The following is a 13,552-nucleotide window of genomic DNA, read 5'->3' on the forward strand; positions in this document are numbered from 1 at the left end:
CACAATACACATAAACTCATAAAATCTTCTAATGTAGCGCAGCTAGTCTTGCGTTAAGGTTTTAAAACGGGTTTTTCAATTATACTGGGCTATTTTTATCAACATTTCAGTGGAACCAATACAGGACCACAGAATATTGAATGTACCAGATAAATCAATGGAAAGCATGAAAACTTCTCTATTGATACTTACGTCAAAAATACATTTTCCCAGAATAGTCTGTGACATAGAAAATACTGGTACACTTGTATTTTATATTTCCTCAACTTATTTTGCTCCAGGTGTTTCTTCTACCAGGTAGTCTGTTTCTGGTACACGATAGTAGCCAACAGTGAAGCTGAATGCATGACATACTAAGCTACATGACATTCCCATAAGTTTCTTAATTTTGATTCTCTACTCCAGGGATCCCCAACCTTTTATACCCATGAGCCACATTCAAATGGAAAAAGTGTTGGGAAACAACACAAGCGTAAAAAATGCCAAATAAGAGCTATGGTTGGCTATTTGGTAGCCCCTATGGGGACTGGCAGCCTACAGAAGGCTCTTTTTGGCATTAAACTGGGTTTTTTATGCAACTTAAACTTGCTTTCAAGCCACAAATTCACAAATGAACACCTACTTTGGGGCCACTGGGAGCAACATTCAATGTGTTGGTGAGCAACATGTTGCTCTCGAGCAGCTGGTTGGGGATCACTGCTCTACACCAACCTGTATGGCTGCAAGTTGGCCTAAACTATGGCATCTTCATACTGCCAGAGTAGTATCCCTTTAAGAGGAACTATATAAGAATGTTTGTTAAATAATTAAAAATACATATAGTACAATGCTCAAAAAGTCTGTTTTAACCTGCCAATGTTTCAATGTTTTGTCTGAGAGAGCAAGTTACAGCAAGTGTTGGCTTAGAATAGACAGGTTACATATGTAGTTTGTCTAATAAAGCAAAATAATGAGTATGTGCCAGAGGGCAAGGGATAAGGGAGTAAAGGCATATAAAAGTAGGGTCACATATTTGTTTGTAGGTCAAGTCCCCCAAAAATATTATGAAAGTAAAGAGTGCACATATACTTACCTCCAGTAATCCTGGTTAAACAGAGAGAGATAGGTGCCCCTTTACTGGGCAATTTCCTTATACTCCCCTATATGGGGAAAAGGAATCCAACAAGTCTCAAGTAACAAGATTTCCTACCACCAGAATGGCAGAATTTAGGGTAATTCTATCTAAATTCAAAGTTCCATTAAACTTTCTACACACAGAAAATTTCTGTAATTCAGAGCTTTCTGGATAATGGATTTCAAAATAACAGACCCTATATTTGTATTTGCATGTGTATAATATCCTTTTATGTGGTGTTAACAAGGTGAGATTATTTGAAAGCACTGTGGCTAATAACAGACCTCATTGGGTGGCAACAATGACTGTAATTGTGAAGGGAAGGACACAGCAGGGGCAGTATGTGGCGGTCACTAGCAATTTTCTGTGTGCAGAGGGTTTGCCACATATTCCATTAGCATAGGTAACTAAACAAGGATTTAGGTAGGGCTGTGATGGGCCTATTGCACCATACAGTAGCTCACAGCAATCAGTTTAGCCTACTCATAGGGGCAGATTTACTAATCCACGAATCCGAATCCCGAATGGGAAAAAATCAGATTGGAAACGAACATTTTGTCGCGACTTTTCGTAGCCATTACGACTTTCGTGAATTACGAATTTTTCGTATTGAGCGCTTTCGTATTCGGCGCAACAGTACAATTTTTTTGCGACAGCTACGGAAAAGTTGCGACAATTCGCGAAAGTCGGAACGGCTACGAAAAAGTCGCGACAATTCGCGAAAAAGTCACAACGACGACGAAAAAAATCGCAAAATACCGATCATTACGAAAAAAACGCATTTGGACGCTTTCGGTCCGTTCGTGGATTAGTAAATCTGCCCCATAGAAACAGATTTTGCAAATACTGTTATAATTGCAGTGTGTCAACTTAACATGTACCCTTTATCCATTGAATAAGCAGCAATGCCTTTTTGAGAATTCGAAGTTCAAAGGTGTCAAAAACAAAAATGGTTATCTCACAGATAAACCAGGGAAAGAACAAACTAAAATCTATAATTCTCATGCCCAGAGTTAAATGGAATTTGTATCAAATGTTATCATTTTCAGACCTTGGCAGATTTAAATGTATGTTAATCTGTGTGTGCTTACTTCAGCAGCTGTCTGGGTAAAACAAAAATATATATATACATATGTGTGTGTATACTTGTACACAAGTTTTTTTCATGCACTGTTTCATGGACTGTGAGTCAACAGCCAGCTATTTGCGCAATCAGAAAATAAACTTCTTTTTCTCCAGGCCTGGTCTTGTTAACATTTGGGTGCTGTTCAACTGTTCTGGAATTTGGGTGTGCAGTCAATTCATGTATCAGCCCTTTGATGTTTGAGAAAAAAAAAATTGAATCTTTGGTTTCCACCTAATAAAATTAGATTTGAGATAGAATTTATAGAGAATAAAATAATTTCTTCTGATAAAGGAGAGTCAGTGGCAAAATAGGTACAAAAATGTGACTGCTCTCTGATTTCCTACCGTTCTCTTCAAGGTGCATCCAGCGTGTCAGATGGCCATCTCTCATAGAGCCCATTACAAGCAAATGCAGCATTTTCCCTATCACTGTACCCAATGATGGGTATGATTCTTTTGGCACAAGTCTACTGCACCTATTGACCCATTTTGGTGGGTTTCAGAGGGTGGCAGCCACCCCGATTCAATATGCCAGGTTTAGTACATTGTGGCACTTTTGCTCCTTTCTAGTGACCAATGACCCATAGAGAAGTGTAGGGAACGTGGGGGCATGACAGAGCCGTAGGGTATAAGCCATGCCCAGCTGGTAAGGGATTGGTTGCTTCAAATGAGGCAGGCAATGGGGTATAAATAAGGGGGATAGAGTTTTCCCGCTCACTTCCATTTTAGGCAGTGCACCCTATACAGGTGAGTTGGTATGGAAATTTTGATGGCGGGGTAGTTGAGTCCGGGAACCAATGGTTGCATAGTTATTGGTGGTTGTCACGCCTGGCACCTCAGGGGTAAGGGGGTGTATCAGGAAGTGAAGTGTCTGAGGAGTAGGTGGTTCCGGGCTAGGATGGCAGCTGGCAGCGCGAGTGGCATTGCGCAGTTATTGGATGGTTGCGGTTGTTTGTTATACAAACGTTCAAGTTATGTTTATGTTTATCATATTTTCATGTTATGTTGTGATATGTTATCATATGTTCAAGTTATGCCAGTTTGCTTATGGTATGTTTTAAATATGTTGTTAATAAATGTTCTGCCGGCCTTTTCATCCAAACTGGTGTCTGTGTAATTTACTTGGGATTTGAGGGATAAGGGGATAGGTGGGGTAGGTTGGAAAAGGGCAGGGCAAGTCCCAACGATGCGCCTGTCATGTCTTTACTTTCTGGTTCAGAATGGGGTTACGTTAGGTGTATGCAATCAACACTGGATTCCAACAGAATGGACCATCACTATGAAAAACAAATCCACTGAACTGTAGTGTATGTATAATAAATCTGTTTCACAAATAATCTTTATTCATTTTCTCACAGTTATTTAATTATTTGTGATTTCCATAAGCTAAAAGAAATGCTTTGTAAAGCAATGAAATGCAATATGAGCAATAGAAACGTATTGGAAGATAAACTCATATGTTTTTTTTACCTGACAACAGAACACTGGAGCAAAGCATATTTGATTTTTAAATTGGAACACATATTGCAAATGCCAACCCAACCCCTCCTGGTGGCTAGTTATGCTAATGCGACCAGAAATAGGTGACATCTCATATATCATCCATTTATGTTGCATCCAGTGTACAGCTGACAATAGCACAGGTAGTATCAAAAACCCCATTTCGTTTTAGAGTTTTGGAAACAAATCATAAAATATCCTTGTATCTTGTCACCAACTCTTTTCACAGAATCTAACTGCTCCAAATGCAAGGCAGTTTCCTACTGTGACATTGCTCTTATATTGGCCAGCCCAGCAGATTTTCCTTTGTCAGTATGATCTGCAACAGTCTTCACTGGATCCTTTTAATCATTATGCAAAAACAACAGCTTCTGCTTCTCAGACACTAAATTATCACGGTTCAAGGAGGTTACATGGGCATCTTTGAACAGGCAGAAGTGGGGGAAGTCATGATGTCATCTCAAGCATTGTCTTCATGGAACCTCATTCATCAAGCCGTCACTTTAGGTTTCTGAGCAGGGTCTCTGAGCTATAGATTGGTCTGTCCTAGGTACAGTGAAGGTTTCTAGTGGCTGTACATTCATCAGCTGGTGGCTACAAGGCACTAATCTGGAATGCAGCTCAGCATTTAACACAGGAAAAAACACACATGAGGCTGAGGCAGTATAAATCCCACTTTAAGATAAATGTGAGTGGTTCATTAGTGCGTTCGGAACTGCAGAACAACCATATGTGCTCTGAACTTTCCCCATTGTTTTTATTTTCTGGTGAAGTGTACAGGTAAGCCACATATTTTGTTGCCTTCTCTTTTTAAAGTGTTTATGTTTTGGGATTGACTTTGCTATTTAATGCTGAAAATAACACTTCATTTCTATTCATACTGACTTTGTGTGGTGGGGTGAGGCAATAAGAGCTTTACAGCCTGATATATAAACATGCAATTATGTGGTTGCACATCTTTAACTACCCAGGGTAATAAAGTAAAGTTCTTGATTATATGCTGGTCTATTTAATTTAATTTCAAACCTCTTGGTAGTGAACGGAATAAAAGTTTAATAACACCAATGGTGAGGAGGGTAGCAACATGGCCCTCTGGCAGCCAGGCATCTATTCTGTACCCGCAGCCAGGGTCTATAGTCATTAAAAAAGCTGTTTAGTATTTGTTTCAAGGATGCCTAACCAGCTGCCAATCAGATGATGAACTACAACTTTTCAATTCACTGAACGATTACAGCTACAGGTTTAACAACCCTGCTTTACAATTTGATTTTAGTAGGAGATTGTTCACTTCATAATTGTGGCACAGACAGCAGAATACTAAGACAGTTTGCAATTGGTCTTTTTTTATTAAAAATTATTTTTTGTAAACGTGAAACAGAAGAAAGCCTTCAAAAGACAAGCAGTAAAAAATAACACTAACAATAAGGCAAACAATAAGACAAATGGGTGATTTTCAACACTGGCATATATAAACCAGCAGAGAAAAGCTGATCCACCGCCAGAGGTGGGCCAAGCCGACTGGACGCCCTAGGCGACCCGACTGGCCACTTCGCCCCCTCGCTCTTGCATGAACGAGCACATGCGCATCGTTGGGGGGGGAGCATCTAGTATAACGTGCAGACGGCGTAGCACAGGAAATCAGCGGTGGGGGTTAGAGATCCCGGACTAGAAGTAGGCAACAGAGGTACTTGCCTAGTGCCCTTTCACTGTTGTGCCCTAGGCAGGTGCCTCTTCTGCCTACCCCTAGTTCCAGCCCTGTCCGCTGCCTTCCACTACCTGAATGTGTGTGCATTGACAGGTACAGGACCAGCATGTACAGAGCATATTTCAGCCTGAAAATGAAAACCTTAGAGCAGGGATACCCAACCTTTTTTTTACTCGTGAGGCCACTACAAAAGTGTGAAAAAAAGTTTTTTAGGGATAGCAAAAAAGGATTGTGATTAGCTACATTAGATGTGCACCTACTGTACATTGAGACCCCCAGGTCCCAAGCATTCTGGATAACAGGTCCCAAACCTGTACAATGTAGAAATGCTTTGGTCAATGCACCCCAGAGATTCTGGTTCAATATCAGTTATAGCAATGATTACTTTGATTAATATGTATATGTGTCTAGGCTCACTGATAACCTCTGTATAGCGAGAATCGGAAAGAACTGCCCATATGCAAAAAACAATTCAAGGACCCACTGTGGTCCCCTCTCTCCTTTTGTTTTCTTTGCTGTTTTTTAACATTCATCTACAGTTTCATGCTTTGCAAGTTTAAAAGATCTCTGCTTTGGAAAAATCTAGTTCATTGTTAATAGGAAGCCGTCAGCAAAGGTTACAAACAAATAAATAGTGAAACTTGACCTTGCTCTCAGTTACATGTTTGCTGGTTGAGGGACAAGAGAGAATATTGGAACATGACACTCCTTTGTCAGAAGAAAGTGGGGTTTAAGGTTTCCTGTGTCCTCTCAGCCAAGCCCTACTCTATTTCTGATTCAAGTAATAGGTCATGGGAGCATTATGTGAAATGGTAATAGGGAAACTGAAGAAAACTGTTCTTGAAATGTAAATATTATAATATAGATACACATCAACATATGTATATACATAGATAGATGGTCAGATAGACAGTAAATTAAGCAAGCAATTGATGATTATATTAAAAAAAAGCTCTCTGTATTCTGTTAGCTCACAGAGCTGAAGCAACATTTAAATATAAATTAAGACAAATATAATTCTATAGATATACATTTGGTTTTGATGTAAAAATTGAATTTGAGCTTAAATGTATATATTATGTTGTATTTATGTAATGTGTATTATATTATTCCCTGTCTCCTCTATTAATGTATTGTTTGAAATGTACAGAGCTAAATATATAAAAGTAGCACTGTATAAATATACATACACAAAGATGCCTACATTATTTTTATTTTGCAGTTGGCAGTATATGCATATAAGAACTCATTATAACAACTCTGTTTATATTATTATTATCATTTGAATGGGCAGGGGTTGTGCTGTGTATCTGTGCACCTTTTTAAAGATTTGCATGTCTTCGAAGGCTTGAATTTATTGAGACACTGGAGAAGAGCCCAAGAGGCTTGTTTGTAAGCTGAAGACATTTGGTGAGCCAGTGTGTACTCCGGTTTCCTAGGAAGGGATTAGGGACAGTCTTTGTTGATATCTGTGAGAGGAGCTACAGAGGATGAGCTAAAGAAAGAAAGCCAGAGACCTGCTAGTTTTGTTCTGCCCTTCCATTCCAAGAAGCATATACCAGCTAATAATAATCCTAAAGAAAACTGGTAAGATTTTCATTGTTGCTGTTGTTTGCATGAGCTTATTTTATAGAAATGCATTATATGTGGGAGGAAAAAAATAATTAGTGGTTGTGGCTGATAGGGTCCTAGGTATTCTCTTTAAGAACAGATTGTTATATGAGTATGATTTATTTAAAAACAGCACTAAGCCATAGCTCTGCATAGAATCCTGTAAGCATCTAACTTCTGAAGTGCCAGCCTGCTGGTACCAGATGTCATAGACACATCACATTTAGACATGTTTGCCAATGGATTTCTATCCCTGTAGTAGCTGATTGTACAAGAATGGTTACCTTTAAACTAATGCTGCATGCCTCTTTTCTATTATAAAGTATGCTGTCTGGATAAGCAGCTGTTTGCTTGCAGAAACTTCTAGGAAATCTAAATATGGAAAGTATCAGTGTTTATAAAAATGGAGCATGGGCTGTTTGTCTGAGTATGCTTAAGCCTTCTATATATTCTTACTTGCTTGCAATTATGGCACATCAGAGGGATTGTCCTCTTAAAACTTTTAATAAAAATACACCTTCTTGTGTCCTTATTAACTGGACACAGTTCTAGGCATTTCCCTCTAGGTGCAGATGAAATTGCCCATGTCCTTAAACTTTCTACATGTGGCATTCTGTATATGTTTGCAGTTTTATGTAGTTACCAAATTAAATTCTCTTTCAGTGGGTCTGTATCCATGGTTCTGGGTGCATAGTTAAAACCTTTTATTTTTGGTTAAAGGGTTAAAGCCAGTGCTATGAGTATCACATAAAGCAAGTGAATACCTATTTTGATTTGTATGAATAGGAACTATCTTGGCTTGCTCTGATGATTCCAAATAACAACCATAACAAAGGAACCGCTTACAGATGCTGATTATTATTGCAGCAAACAAAAAAAGTTAAATTTGTGGCTAGCAACATGGCAGTCTCTTTAGCTACAGAATGCAATAAATATAGTATATTTCCCTCAGTTTGAGGATCTAGCCACTGATACAAGGCATACACCTGGCAAACAGTAACCACCTGTATTGCCGTCCATGAACTTTTAGGGTGAAGACACACAGGTACTAAGGTACTTAGTAGCAGCTACTTTTTTACAGCTATTAAACACCAGAAAATCCCCTGCCATAGACAATACTTCGAATTGCCTCTGCTAAAACATACATAGAGACAATTATCAGTAAATGATCTGCATTGTCTATTTTTGTACCCATGATGAGTAGCTGCTACTAGTGGCTCCATGTTTCTTGACCCTTATGGAAACCACTTGTTACTGCAGGAAATTTTAGTCCAGAAAATCACAAAAGCATTTTGGAACCAAACACTGGCTGCAAAAGCAGCGACAGGTTTAGAGGAGGCGGATGGGTAGTTTCAGACATGTTTTTCCATCAGAGAATCAGTCTGCCTTAATGTTGGCTTTTTGAGATGTTTGGGCTCACTGGAATTGAAAAAAGTCTTGTCAGACTGCAAGCAATATCTTTTCCTTCCAGTGCTAAGAGGGGTTAGAAGATATAAAGGGGATGTATGACTGCATGTGTGGCTTTGCTAAAATGGATGCAAATGTTGAATGTATTGACTTTAACCATTAAAGGAAAAGTAACACTAACATTTTTAAGTAAAAAATCTATTCTACCCTGCCCCAATAATTGCCCTATTCTGCAAACCATTGATTAATTTGAATTCTTTATTAAAAAATACCTGTTTAAACTTGACTTACGGTCATTTGAAAAAAGGCAATATGGCGATGCAGGGGAAGCATCCACTATGTGGCAATCGATTGATCGATCCTAGCCTGACTCTTTCCTATACAGAAGGAAGGCTAGGCCCAATCAATCGATTGCCGCATAGTGGATGCTTCCCCTGCATCACTGTATCACCTTGTATTTTCTAATAAACCATTCAAATTAATAAATGGTTTGCAGAATAGGGCAATAATTGGGGCAGGGTAGAATAGATTTTTAACTTGAAAATTTTTAGTGTTACTTTTCCTTTAAAGGTACTGGTGTCTAAACATACCTTGCATATGTTCAATCTGGTCTAAAGAATCATGTGCAAGTACAGCTATTGTGCTGGGGAATCGGGAAGCTACTACCACATTGAATATAGTGGTAGCTCCTAGGGTTTTGAAGTGAAGAGCATCAATAGAACCCAACCAGACTTGCACCAAAATAATTACATAGTAATGGTGATTTAATGCAGCACCCCTAGAAATCATGTAATTAGCCAACTGTTAGCCAAACCTTACACTAAATTTGTGAAAACACAAATGAACGCGTTTTGATGCTTGAATTCTGTGGGAAATGCCTCATTAGGGCTCTGGCACATGGGGAGATTAGTCGCCTGCGACAAATCTCCCTGTTCGCGGGCAACTAATCTCCCCGGATTGCCATCCCACCGGCGACAATGTCGCCGGTGGGATGGCACATGCTGCGCAGGCGATTTTGGCAAATCGCCCAAGTTGCCTCGAGAGGCTTTTTCGGCGATTTGCCGAAATCTCGCTGCCGCGTGTGCCATCCCACCGGTGACTTCGCCGGTGGCATGGCAGGTGATGGCAACTCGGGGAGATTAGTCGCCCGCGAACAGGGAGATTTGTCACGGGCGACTAATCTCTCCATGTGCCAGAGCCCTTATGGTTAAAAAAGATGGTGATTTGTGTCAGATATTTGCATACTACACTTGTATGTAAATCCCGTTATAAAGAGATGGATGTGCTTAGTATAAATAAACAGGCGCACTTTCCTTTTAGTTCTCTTTGATCTTGTATCTACCTAATTGCTTGTATGTAGATGAGTTCATTTTATATATACATCTGGAATATAGCAAGCAGGAATGGCAGGCTACGCTAGATTTAGAGGAATATGTTTACTTTTTTAGCTTTCTGAAGGCAAACTTAATGGAAACGTCACTAGTTCTATTTCATTCTGTTTTATCTAATGGTTCTCAGGCAAAGTTGTCAGTTTGCATAAACTAACAAGGGTCAGATTAGGGCCATTTCTGTGCATACGTCTAACCATGGGAATCATTAGGATTAAAGAAAGGCATTCCACTGCAGGGAATTTTTTTACTAAATAGTAAGAACCATAAATAAATAGACAAGGAGTCTCCTTATTTCGAAATATTCCTAGTGCTTTAGGACTGTCTTTTACAGAACCCTATAAATGCATTCTAAAACACAAATGAACACCCCTTGAGTATCAGAAACGGAAATATTATATTTATTTTTATAAAATTTGTGTTTTAAATATAAGATGAAATTTGCACATTCCTGAAACGTGTGTATTATAAAGCACAGCAGAAAATCCTTAGAATTTTATATACATTCATTCATTTAGCTAAAACGATTTAAGTTTATGGTATTGTAGGAAATTAACCCAGTGCTGATTATGTGGCCTTTATGGAGAATGATACACTCTTGTTAGGCCACAAATATGACTGCTGTTTGTCAGATGTACAGAGATAACACACAACAGGGTTATTTTCCCATGAAATGGGACTTTCATACAATTTCCCTTTAAGCAAGAACAAGTAATAACATTTCCAGTGTCCACTGGAAGTCAACAAAGGGTCTCATTATTTCTCATGATTTAATGCATTAGATAACTTGGCAACATTTTTTTTTTTGCTTGAGGCAAAGACTATAATTAGAAGGAAAGCTTTAGTGTTGTGGAAGTCAATCAACTGTAATTTCATTCAGTGGATAATATATGTTTGAGAGCAAGATGAAGGACACATGGATGACTACATTAGCAATTTGCTCTTATATAGAACATTCACAGATCCGTGGTAGCTAGTGATTTGCATTAAAAGTAGAGTACCTTCTTCTAATAAAGATATTGGAAATTAAATATACTGCTTTACCTCAATCCTGACTCCATGCTGATTCCAGTTTGGGCTTATTTCAAAAAAAGTGTTTTCTGTTACTAAATATTAAGAGCTGAATTTTACCCTTTGTCTTCCTTTGTTTCTGATTCAGTTTATGGACTCAGTCCAAAACCAAAGCCTCTATTATCATTATGCTAACGGGCCACAATCATCCTTATCACCCTCTATAGAGCCACTGCAGTGTCATAATCACCATGGGATCATGACCTGACCATATGGGTGCAAATGATGGGCAAAAGCTTTTTATCAGCAAATGTAACACAGTGGTATCTAATAATCTGCCTCAATCAGGGTCACAAAGTCCCCCTGCAGGTACACATCCTGCCTGCAATCAATCTAACTGGAATATTCAGCAAGCTGAGCCTAGAAAGTGTGTCCATCCCAATGAGGGATACTGTGCAATGGATACTTAGCTGGAACAGATGCTTATTTAGCAGATAGAACAAAATAATAGCAATTGCTCCAAACTTTTTAAAAGGGACCTGTCACCCTAAGAAATAATTTGAAATTCTTTTCTATTGTGTCTGTTAAGCAAAATAAACTTTACTTACACTATATAAGTAATATAAATCTTGTTTCCATTAGTCCTGGAATTACACAATCACAGTAAATAGGCAGGTGCCATTTTTTGGACACTGTTATTAAGACAAGCTTTGTATCACCCCAAAATCTTGTGTAAGTGCCAGAATGGGGGACCAGATGCCCATGCCCATGCACTGGCTACACAATTAGATGGTGAGGAGGGAGGGGGAAAGTGAGAGCTGAATTGAAAGTTAAAGTACTTGTCTGCCCCGCCTCTATGTCTAAGGCATAGCAGCAGGGCAGGCAATATATGATTGACAGCTGGGATTTTTAAATGCCTTTATAATGGGTATGGATGGATTTTATGTCTGGGTGACAGCACCACTTTAAAATCATCATCATTGTGTCTGTAAAGGGTGATAAATAATGTATCAATTGTAACAGTTGTAATAGATTTTATTAAACCTTATGAAATAAAGCAGTCTTATTGGTCAACATGGCACTCCTGTGATTTTGGATTAATCGGATGGCAGAAGCTCAGCACCAATGAAATTACTAGGTAGGAGTTTTGTACCTTACCACAATGTGCTGCTGAGTTTTGCATATATAGTTACCTTTGGTTTTATATATATATATATATATATATATATATATATATATATATATATATATATATATATATATACACACCATATATATCTGATTGCTCGGATACAATGGTATGCAGCTTTCAGTCTGCGTTCAGCAACACTGCATTCATGGCGGCCAGACTGAAGGGTACGTGAGCATTCACCCAGACTGCCAATAGCTTGCATGCCATTCAGATGTGTAAATGAGGGCACACCAACAACCAAAAGCTTCTGCTGACCTTTACCACTTGCCTATGGCAGATGTAGAACAGTGCTGCCTTGGACTCAACTGCATTGCACTCTGCATCTTGCATATGTAAAGGGCAAACTGCAGGGGTCATTGCCCCTGATGCAACAGCTAACTATATGAACCCCAAGTGCTGTGGCAATAGTAAATGAGTTCTTATGTGCCATAGCCCTAGGGCAGATTACTGCAAACAAAAGTGTGTGTAAATATTTCCATTAGAACAACAAACAAAAAAAAGAAGAGAAAAATATGGAAAGGGATGAACTTGCCATTAGGTCATTAACATAATTACTTTATTATGAATATGAATTTATAACAAAAAAGGGCTTATTTATGGCTGCAACAGCAATTTTGGTTGCACAAGAACTGATGTTTTGTGAATTCCATCACAATTGCATCCCATTTTCATAAGTACACACACACACATATATACATACATTTGCAACATACTTATTACTATTACTGTTTTTTATTGTGTGCCTGACTCATAAGTCATATTTTTACATTTCCGAAAATGAAAGGGGCCTTCATTTTCTACCTCACTCTGAATGACATTTATGAAGATAAATGGTGAAGCCTTAGACGTTGCTGCATGCATGACTTTTTATAAGATGCATCAATTTGGTACAGAGCCAATCACCCTCACCAGATTAGTCTCTGTGCTTTGTTCTCCCAAGTCATAAAATATCTGTCAGATTTCAGGAAAGCAATACTGTATCTCAGATAATTGCTTGGAATTATATACATTTGGATTTTTTTTTAGATGTAAAAGTTTTTACTGTAAATCTAATTCTAACTTTTATGCTGCAGTTTAAGGTTTAATGTAAACAAATGAACAGATAATGATATTTTACTTCTAACACTGCGCAATGCATATGGCCACCATTTCAAGTCTCAACCATTTGTTAAAATTTTTGGAGAACACAATTGATTACTCCCCATTATAAAAGGCAATTCATTTATTAATTACCATTAAAAAATTAATTAATCCCTATACCAATTCATTAGAAGTCGATATATCCATTAAATATAATCTACACATAGGGGCCGATTTACTAATCCACGAACGGATCGAAAGCATGCGAATGCGTTTTTTTCGTAATGATCGGTATTTTGTAATTTTTTTGTCGCCGTTGCGACTTTTTTGTAAATTGTCATGACTTTTTCGTAGCCGTTACGGCTTGCGCAAATTGTTGCGACTTTTTGTAGCCGTCACGAAAAAATTGGAAAGGTTTG

The 13,552-nt window shown here is 38.4% G+C and overlaps 1 protein-coding gene across 1 annotated transcript in view; it reads left to right on the forward strand.

The window, feature by feature from the left end:
• Window positions 1-6,941: 6,941 nt before the first annotated feature.
• Window positions 6,942-13,552, forward strand: part of mid1 (midline 1) — a 197,961-nt gene continuing 191,350 nt past the window's right edge. Inside the window, exon 1 of the mRNA NM_001006875.1 lies at window positions 6,942-7,031. The gene's annotated coding sequence lies outside the window, so the exon portion shown is untranslated. The remainder of the gene's footprint in view (window positions 7,032-13,552) is intronic.

The sequence above is a fragment of the Xenopus tropicalis genome, chromosome 2, assembly GCF_000004195.4.
Source record: "Xenopus tropicalis strain Nigerian chromosome 2, UCB_Xtro_10.0, whole genome shotgun sequence".
In the NCBI taxonomy this organism is placed as follows: domain Eukaryota; kingdom Metazoa; phylum Chordata; class Amphibia; order Anura; family Pipidae; genus Xenopus; species Xenopus tropicalis.